Source organism: Scaptodrosophila lebanonensis, unplaced genomic scaffold (genome assembly GCF_003285725.1).
Source record: "Scaptodrosophila lebanonensis strain 11010-0011.00,11010-0021.00 unplaced genomic scaffold, SlebRS2 tig00001412-arrow-pilon, whole genome shotgun sequence".
NCBI lineage: Eukaryota > Metazoa > Arthropoda > Insecta > Diptera > Drosophilidae > Scaptodrosophila > Scaptodrosophila lebanonensis.
Window position 1 is genome coordinate 6,293,305 of NW_022060739.1, and position 20,482 is coordinate 6,313,786.

General features: G+C 35.4%; 1 protein-coding gene across 1 annotated transcript in view; it reads left to right on the forward strand.

The window, feature by feature from the left end:
* The window catches only part of LOC115632002 (protein toll), an 83,131-nt gene that overhangs the window by 28,872 nt on the left and 33,777 nt on the right, over nt 1–20,482 (forward strand). The window lies entirely within an intron of this gene.

Below are 20,482 nucleotides of genomic sequence, written 5' to 3' on the forward strand. Positions count from 1 at the left end.
TATATAACTTATTTTGTGAACAATTGAACGCTAACAATGCGCCGGCATGCAAATCGGCCATTTAGTTATAATTTTTTAATAACTTCGGATCCAACGAAAACGCAACAAATGCGCGCAATAATTGAACAAAACTAAAGCGGCCACATATACTTTGTTTTCTACAAGTATATGTATATATATATATATGTACATATGTATATATACTATATGTATAATACATATTATTTTCCAGATAGTTTTTTCAAATTGCTCACGCTAATTGCGCCGTCGCGACGGCCTAGGGAAGGGCAGGCGGCCATTTTTAAATGGAAAACATGTGGAAAATGAAAATGTTGCTCTGGCTGATGATTATGTTTAATAAGTTTAACGCTTCGCGCTAATTGTCCAACGCCATCGTCAATGGCAGCGCTGTGGTAATGGGTGCTAGGTGTGGCCAGCCAGGTGGGAGGGGGAGGTGTGGGGGGAGGGGGAGGTGTGCTGAGTTGCAAAATTCAACGCCGACACCCTTGATGAGTCGACACTTGAGGAGCAACAACAACAATAACAACAACAACAGCATTGACTAGAAACCGTTGCAATTGCCACAAATATATGCAGATGGCAACAAGCGTGGTGCGGAAATTGCGGTTGCTCTTGTTGTTGTTGTTGTTGTTGTTGTGTATATAACTATAAAACATATCATGTCAAACAAACATTTCAATTCAATTAAGTTTTAAAGTTGCTCGAGCGCCTCGCGCTTCGCTCTCGCAACTTTTATTATACTCTGTACATGAAATGTACAGAAGTATATTAGGTTTGCGGGAGCTGAAAAATGTAACAGGCAGAAGGAGGCGTGGCAGACCCCACAAAGTATATATATTCTTGATCAGCATGACGAGACGAGTCGATCTAGCCCTGTCTGTCTGTCTGTCCGTCTGTCCGTCTGTCAGTCTGTCCGTCTGTCCGTCCGTATGAACACCTGGATCTCAGAGACTATAAGAGATAGAGACACCAAATTTTGCACAAAGATGCGTTATGTGTGTATTCTATACGAGTTTGTTTTATTTTTTTGATTTTCCCCCCCACTTCTCCCCTATGGGGGTTTTCCCGATTTTCCATTCGTATAATCGCCTATATCTCGGAGACTATAAGACCTAGGAACACAAAATTTTAGTCCCAGATGCCTTATGTGAATACGTAGAAAATGTATATTTTGGAATTTCCCTCCCTCCCCCCTCTACCCCGCAAATCGTAACTCCCGTAATTCTTGGAATTTCGAACTACAATTTTGGAAATACCCCCAGTTGGTTATTATATGTCCGTATACCAAGTTTCACTATGATAGACCGATTTACCAAGAAGTTATAGCCATAAATATAGTTGCTGCTGCAGCGCTGCTCAAGCGCTGCCCGCGGCTGTTGTTGATGTTGCTGTTTGGTTGACTGCGAAAATGCTTACACAGACACGAATAGATGCGCATAGGCATACATACACTCACACAGACGCAATTGCTATGTAAATGTGCAATTATAAACCCTTTACGTAAGTTCGAATACCGAGAGAGGTAAAATCGATCAATTTTTGTTTTTTTTTAATTTTCTTAATTTTTTTATTTTCTATAATTATTGTAAACATATGTACAGAGTATTTCAAAGTCGGGACACCCGACTTTAGCTTTTTTACTTGTTTTTTTTTTCTCTTCTTCTGCCAGCGCGCTACATAAATTAATTGAAGGCTGGCAGTTGTTTGAACTTGGTGCTGAAATATTTGCCACGCCCACTACACTCCACACAAAAAGGCGTTCAATCTGCAAATGAAACAAAGTATAAATCGATTAAATGTGCTGTCATTTAAAATTTGACACATGAAACAAAACACACACACTCCTCCCCCTCCCCCCTTGAAATGTGTGAAAAAATTAGCGTAAGAGCCAAAAGGGTGACTACAACAGAACTCCCATGCATACGCTATGTGCCAAAAGTTTATGCACAAACAAGCAAAAAGTGCAGAGAGGAAGCTGCAGCGGAATAAGTTACAAGCGTTCTTAATTGAAGTCGAATAAAATGTATTTGTGGTATTTATTATGTTTCTCTAATTAAGTAGATATTAGATTATAGCCTGAACTCTTTATTGTTAACTAATAATATAAACAGACAAATTTATGAGCCATTTTTTGTGAATAAATGAAAATAAGTTATGTTAAAACAGCAGAACAAGAACTGTTCTTCTTCGAACCAGACATTATCATCCATTTATTGATATCCTCACAAAAGACACTCTTAATGGCGCATTGATTAGCATTGAATACTAATTCGTTCTCTCTTTTATAGATTGCATGAATTAATTGGTAATGAATTAATTCCGTATCGAATTATGTCTTTATTTTCAAGCAATTCCGCTTTACTTACTTTGATTTGCAAGAGACAAATCGTAATTACTCATTCAGAAAATATTAACTAAAATAATAGTCAAAAGAAAGAGACAAATCGTAATTACTAATTCAGAAAATATTATTTATTTATTTATTTATTTATTTATTTATTTATTTATTTATTTATTTATTTATAACCCTTATCCTAGCAAGTATTACAAGTATTGAATGAACTAAAATAATAGTCAAAAGAAATTCGAATACTGTTCTAACTCAACTACAGATGTTTAATAAGAATTCTTCTATTACTTTCTTTATACTTTATCTATATTTCTATGTTTTATCCAGTAGCAAAGGAATAGAAATAAATAACTTGATCGACTCTTTACCCAAAATCAAACAACCCTGCGGCTTTACTTAACTCTACTTGCAGATTCCAAATAATTATAAATTCAGAACAAAATAGTTAGTTAGTTAAAATAGTTAGAAAAGCAAATGTGCTTATTGTTCTAAATCGACTAATGGTTTTTAAGTAAAGCTTTACTAAAGCTTTGCAATTAACAACAAGTTTTCACACAATTTGTGTTTAGTTGTGAGTACTGTATAGGCAATATTCTAATATCGAATATTGAAACATATTTTAATTGTATACATAATTAATGTACATACATTAGAACAACAATAAAAAAAGACTGTCAGCATAGACATTACTATCTTAATGGAAGAGAATTTCTTTATCAATATTTTTTTCGAACCACTCCATCCGAAAACTTTCCTCAGTTAGTGTTGCAAAGGGTTCCCACATTGTCAGAGCCATAACAGGTGATGCTTCAAAAGCTTTATTTACATACTCTAACAAAGCCGGACAACCCTTTGAAGACAGTCCCGTACGCCTGTTTGGGGGAACACACAAGCTGCCTTTTTATGGGAATTGTCACGCCGTTTAAGTGGGGAATTATGTATGCTGAGTTCGTCAAAAATTGGGAAGCCACCATCCACTAGTACGATTGTACCTAGGAATATAGTAGCTCGACTTGGCATGTCTTGAACTGCCCGGCCCTGCGATTGGTCTGTCTTAAGTTTTGTGGTCCCGCAAATTGGATTCGCAACTAGAACGCGCTTCCGTTGCTCGAGTGTACGTGCCTGTGTGTGAGTGTGTGTGTGTCTGTGTGTGTGTGTGTGTGTGAGTGCGACAGGCACTTGGCGGCAAATTGCAGCAGGCCTCAAGAACTTGGGACAACTTAATTTTAGCCAGGCATGCAAAAAGTTGAACAACGCTGACCTCGCCCGCAACTTTTCTTCTACACACACACACACACACACAAGGGCGTACGCAGGGGGGGCCAAAAGAAATTCTGCCATATTTCGCCTTAAAATGGAACTAATTGTTGACATTTTTTCATTGAGCATATGCGTAAATTATTTTTTAAATTCAACGCACATTATTTAATCAACATTTTAATTTGTTGTCCCCCTCCCTCCCCCCTTTTGTAAAAGCTGCTTACGCCCTTGCACACACACACACACACACACATACACACACTCTGTAAACTTGAGTTTTTAAATTTTTTTTGGTTTTTTTTTTTTGCCTTGCTTTGTTTTTGTTTTAACTCGCTCTAATTACAATTTAAATTAATCAACGTGTCGTTCTTGCGTGCGTTTCAGCCATTCCCACCGCGTAATGAATTTTTAATTGTTGGCTTAAAACAAAACTTGAAGCCAGATTCGATCGGCGACGCGTCAAGCAAATCGAAAAATTGAAAAGAAAACATAAATGCTGAACAGACCACCCAACTTTAGGGGCAACCACATAAATAAATTGCCAGCAATTACGGCGTTAACAAGTTTTATTGACTGACTAAATGTGCGCAGAGTCCACCCCAGTCTACGACGCAAACTCGTATCTATCTGCGAGTATATATGGGGACTAACTGAGCCAACTGAACCAACTCCCTGTGCTAAATAGCCGCAAAAATGGCAAATAAAACATTTTTGGTTCCATTCACTTGTTGGTGTTGTTATTGCTGCTGTTGTTGTAGTTGTTGTTGTTGCTTATGCCAACAGCAAGGACATTCATAGGCTTGTACAAACGTTTAACTGTCTGTTGTCGTTCCAACCAACCCTCCTCCACCAGCCCCCTCCCCCCTCCTGGCCAACCAACCAAGTAAGCCCGTGTCCCCACCGAACAAAGCGCGCCCACCAAATTTATTTGCGCCCGTCTGGCCAACTTTTTGTGTCCGCGCGCTTTCTGACTGACCAGCAGCGACCAACAAGGGTGCCCATTGTTGTTGTTGTTATCGTTGTTGTAGCTATTGCTGTTATAGCTGTTGCCGCATTGTGTGTACAGTGGCGAGCGCTTCAATAGATGCGGCAAATTTTCTTTGCTAAAAACCAAATCTCAAAACAAAACTAAACTGGATATTTTAAAATCTATTTCCATACTTAACTAAACATTATTTAAATGCATTTTACTTAATTTCTTTTAATTATATAATACGGGTAGAAAATGGCATTCTAGTTTGAAAAAAGATGGGTTTAATAATATTAGCCAGAAAATTAAAAAAAAAAAAGTACAACAATACACATTTAATCAGATGTATAGCCAGTTCATTTCAATCCATAATCTGAATCCAAATTTTAATATATTAAAAGCTACGAAAAAGATACCCTGATATATGCCAAACATTTAGATTTGCCGGTAGTTCTGGTAGTTCCCATAGAACAACCCAAGGAATTCCGGCGTTTCCGAAAAAATAAAATATTGCGTTAATAATATTAGACAAAAAATCCAATAAAATTACAATAATATACATATAACCAGATATATAGCCAGTTCATTGCCATCCATAATAAGAAACCAAATTTTAATGAAGGAAAAGCTACGATGAAGGTTCTCTGATATGTATATGCCAAACAAATCTGAAACTAAGCCGTGTTATTAAACTCTGGTAGTTCCCATAGAACACACCAAAGAAGTCCGGCGTTTCCGAAAAAAGAAAATATATTATTAAACAGAAAATCCAGAAAAATTACAATAATATATGTACATATAACCAGGTGTATAACCAGTTCATTGCCAATCCAAATCAGAAACTAAATTTAAATAAAAGCTACGATGATGGTTCTCTGATATATGCCAAGCAAATCTAAATCAAATCAAATCTAATCTAAAGTCCCCATAGAACGCACAAAAGAAGTCTGGTATTTTCGAAAAAGAAAATATTGACTTGTAAAGGATTACAAGAAATTAATGGAATAATTTTATGCGTTTTAGCACCGATGGATGGATTGGACATCAAATCTATAATACCTCATTGTCTTACTACTATGCCCAACAATTTCATTTAAGGTGGCATCAAGAATTTAACCAATACTGCTGTTTCCTCTTAAAAGCGCTCCAACAATTATTTGCTAAAAAGAGGGACTATTTTGTTGTATAGAAATTTGAAATTAGCATAAATATATTTGTTCGATTCGATGGAAACAAGTGGAGGCAAGGGTTTTGGTAAAGTGACTTTATTTAACTGCTTGCCATTGTCTCTGTGTGGAAAAACAATGAATAATGCTTTCAGGCAGCCAAGCGCAATCACTTGTTTCCACTTGCCCACACAAACAGGCGGGCAGGCTTGGAGTTGGAGGATGGGCAAGGGGAAACCCACCCACAGACAAGCTGACAGTATCAGCCCCGTTTACTGTTCGAATGCTCCCCCAGCAGAAGCCCTGCACCCGACTCTCTAAGTCGCTCATTCATTCCGCTAGATCAATCTTCGTTGCACTTCTGTCTCTGTGCATTGACACTCTATTGCATTTGAAATTTATTGTTGGCGAAGTTGATTTCTCGCCATCCAACCATCCAGTCACCCAGACCGTCAGCCAGCCATCCACCCACATGCATATGTACTGGGATCGAAACGGCTTTGAAGTGTGTCTCTGATAAAAATCATATGTGCTAACATATTTCGCACATTATGGCTGACAGGCGCTGCACAAAAAAATATTACCTTGGCGCAGAATTTCGGCAGAAAAAAGTCATAAAAAATATTTAGAAATGGGATAAAAGAAAAGCTGGCATTGATTCTGATTCGGTGTCTTGGGAGTCGCGCCAATAAAAAAGATAAAGCGACTGGCATGTCGCATGAGGTTTTAGTCCTGTGGCCCGTGCCATGTGTGGTTGAATGTGGTTGAGGGGTTTGGGGAGGGGTAGTGCGAAGGGCGAAGGGGTGTTGGTATCAGCATATGCGGTTTAAGTTGTGGTTGACATTTATTTCACGCACCATTGCACAAATAAATGCTTCGTGGTTGAATTGTGGGTTCTGCTCAGAGACCAGAGCTGCAGGGGGGGAGGTAGGCGGTTAGGCTCAAAATTGCGCCTTTTCCGCTGCGAGGGGTGTCTCTTTTCTGTCCTCAGTGTGCTATGACGACGTGTTTAGCTGACAAAATGGTGTATGGCTAGTCACAGACTTAGGGACAGTTCTAAAGGGTGTGCTGGGAGAGAGGGAGAGTTCTGATCTGGAAACTTGGCTATCCAATTTAGGGGTAGTCGAAAGGTATTGTTATGGAAAAATTAGCCATTAGGGCTTATAAATAAATGACAGCATTAAATTGCCTTTAAAATATAGTTGTCCACATGCATAGACTGAGGATAACATATAGTTTAGAAACAAGAAAGACAAATTGTATTTCTGATGAATACTTGCTTTTCAAAAATAGAGTAGACATTTGAAAAGGTTTCTTTTAACTGTAAGGCATAGACTCCTGGCATATTGAAAATAATTGTTTCTAAAAAATAAATTTTTGAAAAAGCAAAGTTATTTTTTGTTTTGTAACTGCTAGTTCTACAATCTCAATTCTGCAATGCTAGTTCTAAATTATAATTTAAGCTATATTAAAAATTATATTGAGCACAACAAATCACAATTAATTCTTGAAAATATATACAGCTGGAACTCCTAGAGATTTTGTTTGATGAAGAAAAAAACTTGCTCCAAGCATGGATGGACAAAATGTACAAACAAGAGTTATATCTCAATTTTAAGGTACAAAATAATCAAGCCAGGGGTATTGGCAATCAGAATAGATCCAGTTCACAATTAAAACTGGAAAAGGCAGCCGGAATTATTAATAACTACCGAATCAAGTAAAGAAGGAGAGCAAGTCAGATTTGGAGAAAGTCACAAAACGACACCCAAGCTAATTATTCAACTGCTCTAGAACTAACGGACAAAAGGAATTTGATAAATCAAGTTTAAAAAAATATAAATAAAAATTAAAAAAATAAATAACAAAATAAATATATTTTAAATAAATATTTTGATGCAGCTCAAAACTGAATAAGATAACCCAAAAGTTTTTGTTCAAATTTTTTTGAAAGATAACTTTAAAGAAAGACAATCTAAGATACCTTATTTCAGATTAAAAACATTTCACTTTCTTTAAATAATAATATAATTTTTAATCTTTAAATTCCCGACTCATTTCGTAAGGGTTTGGACAGAAGATCTGTTAGATTCGCCACAAAAGCTTTATAATGTAAAGCATGGAAATATTTTTAGTATTTTTCAGAGATTTTTAAAGCTTTATTTTCATAACGATTCAATATCTTTAGATTTGTTTTAGCTTCGGTACATCTTATGTTATCTTTAAAAATATTGTTTTAGCCAGACTTGAGTATAGTTTTAAAAAGCTGGACAATTAACCACTCTAGTGTAGGAAATATATGAGATCAGCTTCCGAGGTCAATTCTCTAAGAGAACTTCTAGTTAGAGCTCTCCTCTTAAGATGAGCATTACTGCTGAAGTTTGAGAAAGCTGAAGATTGATAGTGGAAGTCAAAAATAAATAAATCGTTATTCCCTAAAGTGTATTATATATTGACATTAATATAGAAATTATTAATTTAGCTCGAATATACTAGCTGCCTAGCATATAACGTTAAGTTGTTTATTTGTTCGATTATTTTAAGCTGCAGCTTATTATTTTATTTACCATTTCAACTCAAAGATTTCAATATCGTTTCACATAGCCGTACAATTTCTTTTGTAGTTTTAAGTTAAGCATTATCCCTCGAGCTTCAAATCTTGGAACTAAAAAAGGAATTTCTTTTTATTCGGACTCTTCAAGCTGCATCTTATAGCTGTCTTCTCCAATTTCCTACCACATAGCGTTAATATTATGTTAATTTGTAGAAATTATTCAAGCTGCTGTCATAATTCATCCCCCTCCCCCCATCATCTCGCGTGCCTGGACTTCCAACCCTCGACTGTTGCAATATTCATTAAACAAATTGATGAAATTAGAGAGAGAGAACACAATTCAAAAACAAATGAGCATTGTGTGAATGCCTGGTATTGGCATACGAATTTTCAAATATCGCAAATGCCACAAACGCTTCTGCTGATGATGATGTATGATGATGGATTGTCAACTTAATTACAACAGCAAACAAAAGCAAATTGCATAAACTACTTTCCTATAATTCAGAGAGTGTTTAAATGTGTGTGTGCGATGTGTTTTCTATTATGTGTGCCAACTGCCTTTTCAGGCAAATATGCAAAGGCAAACAATAGAAAGGGCTGTCAGGATCTGAGGCCGAACGTGCGACAAATGCAAAACTCTCTAAAAATCGGCGGGCGTGACGGCTAAGCCGCCTAATCTTGGCCGCAATTGTTCTCCAGTGAAGCCGTGAAGCCGTGAAGCTGTGAAGCGTAAAGGTGTTGGCCAGCCGGCCGGCCCAACAATCTGATCTCCTCTTCCACACCATTCCATCTATATACATACGTACATACATATGTATTATGATATTCTACCTATTCGTGCTATTCGTGCTGGCTGCCATGGCGCTAAGCCAAATACTTTTAGAGAGAAGTGCCGTGCCGCCAAAAACATAAAACCGCATCATAATTACACTATCACATATCCGCAGCTCACATATCCATATCCTTTGCTTCAAACACTCACACACACATTCATGCAACGCACATCCTTTCGCGCTTAATAAGCGTTGCGTCGTAAATTAGAATGTTTTTGCTTTTTCACACAATTAAAGTCAACAAAAGGGCCTCACAGGCGCCGTCGACACCGGCAACAAGGGACGCAATTAAAATTTTTCAACTCCCGTACAAGTTTTTGTGTAGTTTTTGCAGCGCATGTTCTCTACACGTCATGTGATATATGTACACTGACAGAAATTGTTGAAAAGCCGCCAGCCTAGCCATCCGATGACAAATGTTTGAGAACTGACTGCTCGTATTAGAGCTCTGCATGCATGGATTCAAAAGCAATGGCACCCTCTTTTAAATGATTTGTAGTGATTTGAAGTTATTGATTATGCGTTGATATTTAATTAATTAAAACTTAGAAGGCTAATGATTCGACTTTGAATTGCTGCATGAATATATTCAAATATTTAACATGTTTTGAAGTGAATTGTGTATTAATTCCTTTATATAATATTCGTATTGATTTAAACTCACAATGTGAAAAATGTGAAAAATTTGGACTATGAATAATTTTATGTGCGGGTAATTGTTAAGATATAATGGCGGTTCAGTGTAGTTGCAATTATAATAAGTATTTACATTATTTATATTTATTTAGATTTATTTATATTTATTCATATTTATTTATATTTATTTACATTTTTGTTTATATTTATTTATTTTTATTTATATTTATTTATATTTATTTATATTTATTTATTTTTATTTTTATTTATTTATATTTATTTATTTTTATTTTTATTTATTTATTTTTATTTTTATTTATTTATTTTTATTTTTATTTATTCATACTTATTTATATTTATTCATATTTATTTATTTATTTTTTATTTATTTACATTTATTTATATTTATATTTATTTGTTAATTTATTTATTTTTATTTATATATTTATATTTATTTACATTTTTGTTTATATTTATTTATTTTCATTTATTTATATTTTTTTATATTAAAGGCTGTGTAGTTAATGTAAATCTTATGAAAATCTAATTTCGAATAAATCTAGTTTTCAAAATTCCTTTTCCTTGGCCATCTCTTTAATTTTTGCGACTTCTATATTTTTCGCTCATTATCATTCAAACGATGCAATAATGTCGCAAAATAATTGTTTTTCCACTTTCTAGGTTTTACACTAGGATAGAATAATCTTGAATGCATCCAAAAAGCACTGACCATAATCTTATTGGTAGACTATTGAGTTATTCCGCGATTTACTTAGTTAGTTTATTCTGTTTATATGAAATCTCGCAGAGACTCTTGTAGATTGCGCTTCAAATTATTCGCTGAACCACGGACACGATGCTCCGTTTGATTTAGTCCTACCAATAGGTATTCTAAAAAAAAACATTCGCTATTTGAAATCGACCACTTATTCAGTATTAAGGCACACTATTTCGCCTTAAAATTGAGCTAAGTTGGATTTGTTAAAGTTTTTCTGTTGATCATATGCATAAATTATTATTTTAACGCATCGGTCTTTATTTTATGGACATTTTAATTTGTTGCCCCCCTTGGAAATGATTAGTTTGGAAGAGTTATGACTCACTCGAATGGCTGTGGCCAATCAGCATTGTTGAGATCGGTTCGACTTAATTAATTGTATGTTTTATGTTTCTCTAAACTTTTTTTATAATAACAGTTTTGATAACATTCTGAATTACTTAGAAACTAACTAGCTAAAGAACTTATATTCTCCAAAAAAGATATATGAATATATATATATATTCATTTGCTTAACAAATTTGATTTCTTTTCTAAAAACTTACTAAGTTTGCATTAGAAACGTATATATTTTATTTCGCTGAGTGTAGATAGTTGTTGGCTCTGCCACGCAAACACTTAGGTATATAAGTATGTGCATTTGTAGATACATACAAGTAGAATACCCGAGTCTATGTATAAATGTACACAGATATGTATGCTCGTAATGTTGGCAGCTTGTTTGTGTTAAGTTGGCTGGGAGTAGTCGTGCAACATTGCGACTTCATTAATTAATGTCAGTCTAAGCGGGCTGCATTGGCGTATGGGGACTACAAATACAAACACAAACACAAACATAAATACGAGTACAACTACAACTACTCACTATCTCTGACTTTCATGAGCCACTTCACTAAAATGCGCTCAATCATTCAACTAATTGACTGAGAGCTCGCCCAGCCACAAATCCATGGACGAGTATTTAGTACCGAGCACCATCGAATCGACTGCTGTTCGTCACGGTTCATCAATTTCGGCTCCAAACACACAGATACACACACACACACACACAGATATTGCTCGCTTGGATTTGCGTTGCCAGGCAGGGGAGGGGAGAGCTATCAAGCTCTGTAGTTGGACCTGTGCCACGCCCCCTTCTGTCAGTCAAATGAAAAATTTAAATTCATTTCTCGGCACAAATGTTTCCTGTCTGATATTTTTTGATAACACACTCGTATTCTGCCTATCGTTTGACCCCAAACTAATAATATCTAACTTTTGGCTGCTTGCCTATCGACGCGCAGTCTCTCCCTATTTTTTGCGACTTTAATGGCATCAATTAAAATGTTGTGTACGTGACAAGAATTTTGTGCACACCGAAAACTTCAAATCGATGGGAGCTGACAGCCAAAGGTAACAGACATAACAACAACAACAGCAACAACATACAACTGCAGCCACAAAGTGTGTGGAAATTATAAAATTTTGAAGCGTAAAATTAAAAATCGTAAACGATATTGAAAGAAGCAGCCCAGCCAGCCAGCCAGCTAAGTAATAAGGAAAGAAAGAAGACAGACTCGAAGACAGCCGAGACAGCCAGAAAGGGGCAACAGTTGTGGGCGTCGCCGAAACTTGCACCGAAAGCGTTTCAAAGGTTCGCCAAAGTAAGCCGAACCCTGCACATGTGTCTGTGTGTCTTCGTGTGTGTGTGTGTGTGTGTCTAGACATTGGGTTCGAGGAGCTGAGACACCAACATGGAGAGGCTGCATTATGTTAGTGCTAAATCAATATATTTGGTTAAATACTTATGACTTAAATAATATGAATTATTCTTAGTCTAGATGATTTTAAATATGAAATAATTCGATTTTCGAATTAGAGTCTCTAGAATCTCAAAAGTCAGACTACAATGCTATATAAGTGCTATATCTAGCACTAGCAATTAGGCCATACATAAATCCTTTCCAAGTATTATGCTCCAATTATAATACTTTTTATATTCTGATCTCTAGTGAGCTCTCTCCCCTCATTAAAATCTGCTCTGGGGACATATATTTTATCTTGTATTATTTAAGTATTATTTAAATTAAAGTAACAAATAATTTAATTATACTTTTTCTCTATTTATCTAGTATTGCTTTTTTCACCTCCTTTTCCTTCTTTGTTAGGTCTAATAACGTCTCTGACTACTCTTTGCTGTGAATCGGAGCATAACTGGCCGTTTGGCAAATAAAATTCCTCCACCGAGTCATGATTCGTCATTAGACATTTTTGTTATTTCTATAGGCTTTGTTTTTCTTTAGTTTTATCTAGTAGAAATTTTGTATTGTCTTGATTTTTTTCCTCAAATTGACAGCTCTGCTTGTCGATCAAATAAACAAATAAATAATGACTTTTCTACTGCGGCTGCAAATGGTGGTTTATACCTATAATTATTTCAGTAAGCTCTGTAAAAAAAGACAAAGCTTGATATGACATTTAATGTTTAAAATAGGTTTGGAGTTTTTTTTTGGCAGCACGATCTGAACGGGATGAATCCAAACATTACGTAACTATTGAGTTATTAGCAAAACAAAAAAATTAAAAAAAAATAATAAACAGGATTTATTTAAAAAATGCTCAAAAATGTTGCACAGATTGTAAGTTAAAAGTTTGCTTTATGTTGATATTCGTCGATTTAGGATATAACGATCTGGTTTAAAAAGTGTTAGCTAATTTCGATCTAAGCTTTTACACCTAACTATTCCTTTATTAAGTGTTTATATACTAACGAAAACTCTTATGGTCCATTTAATCGTTTTTTCAACACAACATTATAAAATTGTTATTAGGTTTACGAATTGCAGAATGCTTTTTGTTTTTTTTTTTTCAGCAAGTTTTCTTTTATTTAAAGAAATGGAAACACAATAATAAGTTCCCGAATAAGAAATGTAGGAAGTTAGCTTAATTTTCAATATAAATAGTTTAATGACGTTTGACTGTTGAATATAAGAAGATTGAAGAAGATTGAAAAATTAAATGATTTATCCATATCCCTTACCTCTTTAAATAATTATAATTGAAGAAGATTGAAATATTAAATGATTTATCCATATCCCTTACCTCTTTAAATAATTATAATTTGTTCATGATAACATGAATTAATTTTATTTTGCGTTCAATTTTTGACGCGTCATCGAAAAATGGAGAATGGGCTAACTTTAATATTATGTTAAGGTTCCTGTCTTGCCAACATTCCATACGTTTAAGGTTATTTTTGAAGAGGTTTATTCTCTAATATGAAATTGTATTGTATAATATTTCCTCTATCTGTTTCACAGTATTGGATTTTGCTAGTATTTTAATTTATTAAATTTGCCAATTTTATATATTTTTGTAAAGACAATTAATAAGTTTGTTCGTTCAGCACATTCTTTGTTGCAAGTATTATTTTATTGCTCCTTTTCTTATGTACTGCTAAATTATATCTTTGTTATTTATATTTATATTTTTTGCACAAATTATATTTTTGCTCCTATTCTTATGTACTTCTAAACTATATATTTGTTATTTATATTTTTGTATAAATTATATTTCTGCTCCTTTTCTTATATACTTCTCAGCTATATATTTGTTATTTATATTTATATTTTTTGTATAAATTATACTTTTGTGATACTTGTTGATGACTTTAAAATAGTGAGGCAAAAATTTATAAAGAATAATAAGAATCTTTCAGCAATTCACCAAAATCCTCAAAGTTACTTTAGATTTGACTTAGTAATATTGAGTGATGCCAAGTCTTACTTTAATTCTCCACCATTTTCAATTAGATTTAATGGAGTAAATGTTTATGAAAAGAAGAGAAAAACATTTTTTTACTAGTATTAATATTTTTTCTAACTTCCTTAGAACCAATGCCATTACTGGACAAATGTAAAGTACATACTATATATGTGTGGCTTCCCTCTTTCGTGCTCTGCATTTGCTTTTCCAAGAGACACCTACTGCCATTATAAAGTATTATGTGCCTGACAGACGCTTGCACACAGATGTGAACACATACATATTAGTTAGTATATAATAGGGGCAATGTGTCAGGCAAAGGGTTCCTTTCTAGCCAATTAGATGCCAATACGTTAATGACTGCCGCATGCAGCTTCCACTAATATAATCAACGCCTGTCCCTGTCCCTCGCCACTCGCCACTCCGCCTCAGCACTGCCCCTCAACCACAACTGTCAGCTGCAACGACATTGATGACAACGACCCAACCACTACCCCTACCCCTACCCCAACCCCAATTTCAACCACAAACCCTACACAGACCGAGACCCTATCTAACAGACCAGACTCAGCACAAATAAGACAAAAGTGTAGACGGAAAAAAAGCAGGCAAGGCAATAAGATGAAGGAATAGAAGGGGGGGAGATGAGGAAGGTGGAAGCAGAGCACAGAGAGCGATATGTAACTCAGAGTTTAAACTCAATTAGCATAAAATGCAATCCATCATACAAAATGTCAAAAACTGCTGAGCTGAAAGTTTCACAAGTCAGTCGCACACACACACACACACTCACACACACACACTCACACACAGGCATAAAAAGTAACTGATAACAACAAGCAGCAAAAATAAAGCAAATAAGGGAGGATAGGGGAGGCCGGCTGCACAAAAAAATTCTAATATATTAAACAAATATGATAATAAAGTTAGGGTGGCGGCGCATTGCCAAATGCAGGAAACTATAAAAAAGAGAGAAGAAAAGTTTGTGAACGGGAGACAGGTGGAGGGAAGGAGGAAAAACCTGTGCAAAAACTTTGCATAGCTTGGCCGACAACGAAGGATTTTCGCAGGCTCTCTGTGACTTTGCAGTTACATATTTACGAGCTTCCGCTATAAAATGCCGTTATGCCGTTTTCAAATAGCCCCAAAAAAAAAAAGAACGACCAAGACCAAGAAGAATGAAAAGAAGAGGCAGCATAGAATGTAGTTGCCACGCATTGCCACGTGGGTAGTTGTTGGTCTGGTAACTGGTCTGGGGGCTGGTCAAACATTCTTGCTGGGAATGGGAATGGGGTATTGGGCAGAGCCTTGGCCGCTGTCAGGGCTATAAATTTCTAGGTGGCTGCCTTTTGTCTGCAGGTGAATTATTGTCGCATCTTTGCCGCTGAAGTGGCAAGCCAGCGGCAGCGGCAGCACCAGCAAGACTGTGCAACGTCATAAACTTGCAACAAAAGCCGAGGCCATGCATGTGCCATAGCCAGGACATAAACCATAGAACCATAGGCCGACAACAACAACAACAACAACAATGACAACATGATGGCAAAACTTGACGACAATGTCTTATCGCTGATCAAGCCACATGTGCCCGAAACGGCTCTCCTTCTCGCTCTCCTTCTCCCTGGCTGTGTGTATTTCTGCAAGCTAATAAAAAATAGAAAATATGTTTAGGATTTGGGGGTTTTCATATCTAAATTATGCTCATCCTGCCGCATAAAACCCACCTAAATGACTTGCCATTTTTAATAGCAACCTAGTGGGGCAGAAGAAGAAGCAGAGCAGCAGCATTGACAGACGCAATTGAAGCATTTCTTATGGCTTTGCGTCGATAGGCAAAAAAAACTGTAGCATACGCCAAGGCGTCGCCTAAGTACGGTTGTAGTTGAAGCAGAAATTTCTGAGTATTGCTAATTAAAACGATTCAAATTTTAATGCACTCGCTTGCCAAGATTGCCAAGTCAATAGTGAAAGCAATGGAAAAGCTATAAGTCGAGTTCGTAGTTTAAAAAGGAAACATTAAAGTTTGTTATTTTGTGCAAAGCAATGAAATTGTATGTATTTCAGTTTAAATATGAAACAATTTGCAATTTACAACTAATTCTGTTTTTACACGGTATCTTTTACATGGTTTTGTTTTAACACAGTTTGAAACTTAAGAATTTTTCGACTTTATTCCATTTAGCACGATTCAAAATAACATATAATCAATGTATTTTTTAACATGGTGTTATTTTACACGACTTTTTTTGGAACCAATCTACCGTGTAAAAGCAGAATTAGGTGTATTTATTCTTCCTAAGTCCGAAAATGTGGGCAAATACCTTTTATTGGGCGAACGCGTGAACATTTTATCAATCTATATTTTTTGAAATTAAATAATTTGTTGCTGCGTTTTGGGACTCTTTTTAAAGTATCCTGCTAATTATTGAGGCCATTCTAGTACTCGTTGAATAGTTGTTACCAAATCATTAATGTCTTCAACACCAGTCCTGCATTCTTCAGGGAGTCTGTTTATTGTTCTTACATACATATATGATTGAATAACATTAAAACGAAATTCAATTTTCTATAGTGTGGTCATCAGTGTTTGTGTTTTTGATAAAAAAAAGAGCCAGGAGTAGGAAACAAGCTGTTAAATGAAAAGTATTATTATTATTTTTATTTTTTGTTCAATTTATAAAACTTCTTCTGGCTACCTGGATTATTTTGTAACAATATGCATTCGTTATGAAAACTTAATTATCTTGAGTTCGGAAACAATCTACCGCTACTGAACAAATCCGTTGTATTCAATAACTATTTCTTAATGTTTATAACGCCTTTCTGTTATTATATCTAGCGATGTACTAAGAGCGGTTTTCTAACAATTCGATCAAATGTGTAAAATAAACATTCGTTTCTTGTAGGCGACTTCAGGTATTCAAAATTAATTACTTTCCTTGTCGCTGTTAACAGAACACATAATTTTTTATAATGCTAGATAATTTCATAAAAAAGGACACCAACATTATAATTTCAACTCAAAAATAAAGTATTATAATAGTTGATAAAATACTTGTAGCTTACAGAACTTAACTAAGCTAAAGATACTATTAAAACTGCACCATTATAAGAATCTGTTTTTAAATAGTACGATTAAAATTTTCCACTTAATTGCCTTCAGTAATGTGAAAATCGAATTATTAAGAACGTTGTACGGATTAGAGAAAATATTAGAAATTGTTAAATAATTTAACTAAAAGCACTTGCGAATGCAGACAGACTTAAGACGGGGAGCGTGCAAGGATCTTGTTTAATACGGATTTCCAGCAAACTTGACGAACATAAATTCCGCAAGGAATTAAAACGGCAACAACGACAGTAAAAAGACAAGAACGGAGAGCAGAAGAAGCACAGGAGAAACGCAACAAACTAACAAAGAACATTTTCGTTGGCAAGCTCAGGAAAATTGCATTACGCAGATGTTGCCAATTGCAGAGCTCACAGGGACAACGCGGGCCAGAGGCAGAGGGTTGCCAAGTGGCAAGTAAAAAGTGGCAAGTGGGTGGGCTCACGAGGCAAAGAAAAAACCATAAAATGTGCAGCAAGAAACGAAAGAAATTGCAAATGAAATGTTGAGAGTTGCTGGAGCGAAAATTGCGCAGAAGAAGAAATAAAATAAAATGGCGGATATCAAAAGGAAAAGGCGAAAGAATAGAGATTAAAATATATAAAAAAAATACGCACATATCTACATAAGTATATATGTATTTACATATTTGAAGTCATTTGTGGGCGTAAATGGCAAGTATTTGATGGAAAATCGCTTTAAGTTCTACGGAAAAGTTGAACTAAATTGCTGCACACGCCAAAAATTATAATTTCCAGCAACATTTTGGAAAAACATAAATTTTAAATTAAACTCCTGGCGCACAGGAAGCCAAATATTAAGTGGAGACCAGCATAAGCAAAATATTGTTTTTACCTTGCAAGTAAAATATTTATTCAATATATTTTGGCGAGTACGCCTCCACACCATTCCAACACATATAGACACACACAAACACACACACACACACATGTATATACATACATAGTTAGATAGCAGGGCAGCTACAATATAGCCTCAAAGGAAATGCCTTTAAATTGTAAAACGAGACGCATAAACAAATGTACACACACACACATACACACAGACAATGGCAAAGCTCTTAAGTAAATAATAAAAATTGTTTTGCGCTCTTAAAACTCCCCATCAGGCGAAAAAGGCAAAGGAAAAGGCAGACACACAAAGCCAAAATGCAAAGACAATGTGCGCTCTGTACATAAGAAACGATATGGAATTGAAACATGCGCAGTCAGCACATACACATTTGTGGGCGGAGTTTGCCAGCAGCTGAGAAATGAAATCACAATGAAATTGAAATGGAAATGGAAACGAAACGAAACACACACACACACTCACTCACACAAGAGCAGCAGCAGCAGCCGCAATGACAAACAAATACCAATGCATTGGCAGCTGACGTCAGCGTCAACGTCTCTGCTCTCATGCTGCTCTGCGTGTATTGGTCGACGTCGCTGCCTCCCAACACTACCAACAGCGCTAAGTTCGAGTTCGAGTTTTTGGCATTTTATTTATTTCAGCTTTTCTCCCGTAACTGTTGTTGTTGCTGCTGTTGCTGTTGCTCTGCTTCTGACGCTGCTATTGCTGTTGCTCTTTGATTATTATGACGACGGCGGCGCCTTGGCTTGTGTCTTGTATTTGTGTGTTGGCCTGAAGAAGTGTCCAAAAAAACTGACGGAGGCGCAAACGTGTTAAAGAAATAAAAATAAAGAAAAACAACAACAACAACAACAACAACAACAGCAACAACGTCAACGCATTGCATATGCAAAACTTTTCCAAATGTTTTTGCATTACAAATTGTACAAGATTTTCGTTTTGGCCGCTGCCTGTTGATGTTATTGTTGTTGGCATTGTGTTGTTATTATTATAACTGTTGTTGTTGCTGTTGTTGCTGCTGCAGTTACTGTGGGCGCTGCCATCGCTGACGTGCCGCTGAGTTTTGTGACTCGTCTTTGTCTGCCACAACTCGTCGTACTACAACGAGGTTAGTTGTTGTTGTTGTCGTTGCTGTAGTTGTTATAGGTGTAGCTGTCGTTGTTGTTGTTGCATTAAATTATAACAACAATTAGCGAAAAAAAAAACATGTTGCAAGTTGCAGCTTCTGCGCACAAGACACATTTCTCTTCACTTCTTTTTTTAATTTTTCAGTTTTGTTTTATACAGTTTTAAATTATTCGCACAATTTGTTGTGTACAAAACATTTGCTAGAATTTTAGTGCAAATATTTCATAAGTATCGATAAAACAAAAACAATTTAAACATGATTTAGAAATTGTTTGTAAGTTCAAAGTTTTCAAAGCAACATTTAACTAACTTTCTTTATAAACATGAACGTATTATTGTGAACTTCAAAAAATTTGTTTCTTTGTTTTGTGAAAAATAATGAGCTTCATTGCAGAAAAGTCTTCGAATTATTTAATTTACGTACAGTATTAACTAAAAAGTACTCTCCATTTAGTCTGTTATAAGATATATATCTAATTAAAGTGGAAATCCCAACATAAAATGTGGGTTTTACGTTTTTTAAATATAAATTACTTTAAAACATGTTGCTATAAAAAAATGTATTTTAAAGTTACTTTAAAATTCGGCAACTCCTTTTACAAGTAATGGAGAAGGTCATAGTCGTTCAAAATGGAAAACAAATTTGTTGTTAGAAATTATAAGATATCTGCTCTTTGAGCTGTAAGGTGTTTGAAAAAGAAGCTTTGGCCAGCCCCTAAAGAGGTTGTGTTAATACGGCCCTAGTTGAAGGATTTATACAAGCTTGAGGGGCCGGAATCGAACCGGAGCTATGAAGCATCAGAACTTGATTTGGCGGGTCGCAAAAGAACATTTTTAGTGTTCCGGACTAGCCTGCTAAATACTTAAAAAGTTAAAATACGAAATCCGTTTCTTTATAAATATGGACATCTATACATACATACATATATACACTTATATATATTTGCACTATACTACAAGTAGTATACCCTATTACCCTTTGGATGCAGGGCATAAAACGAATTGCTTTTAAAATATCTGAGCTGGTGATATCAGAGAGAGAATAATGGCTTTA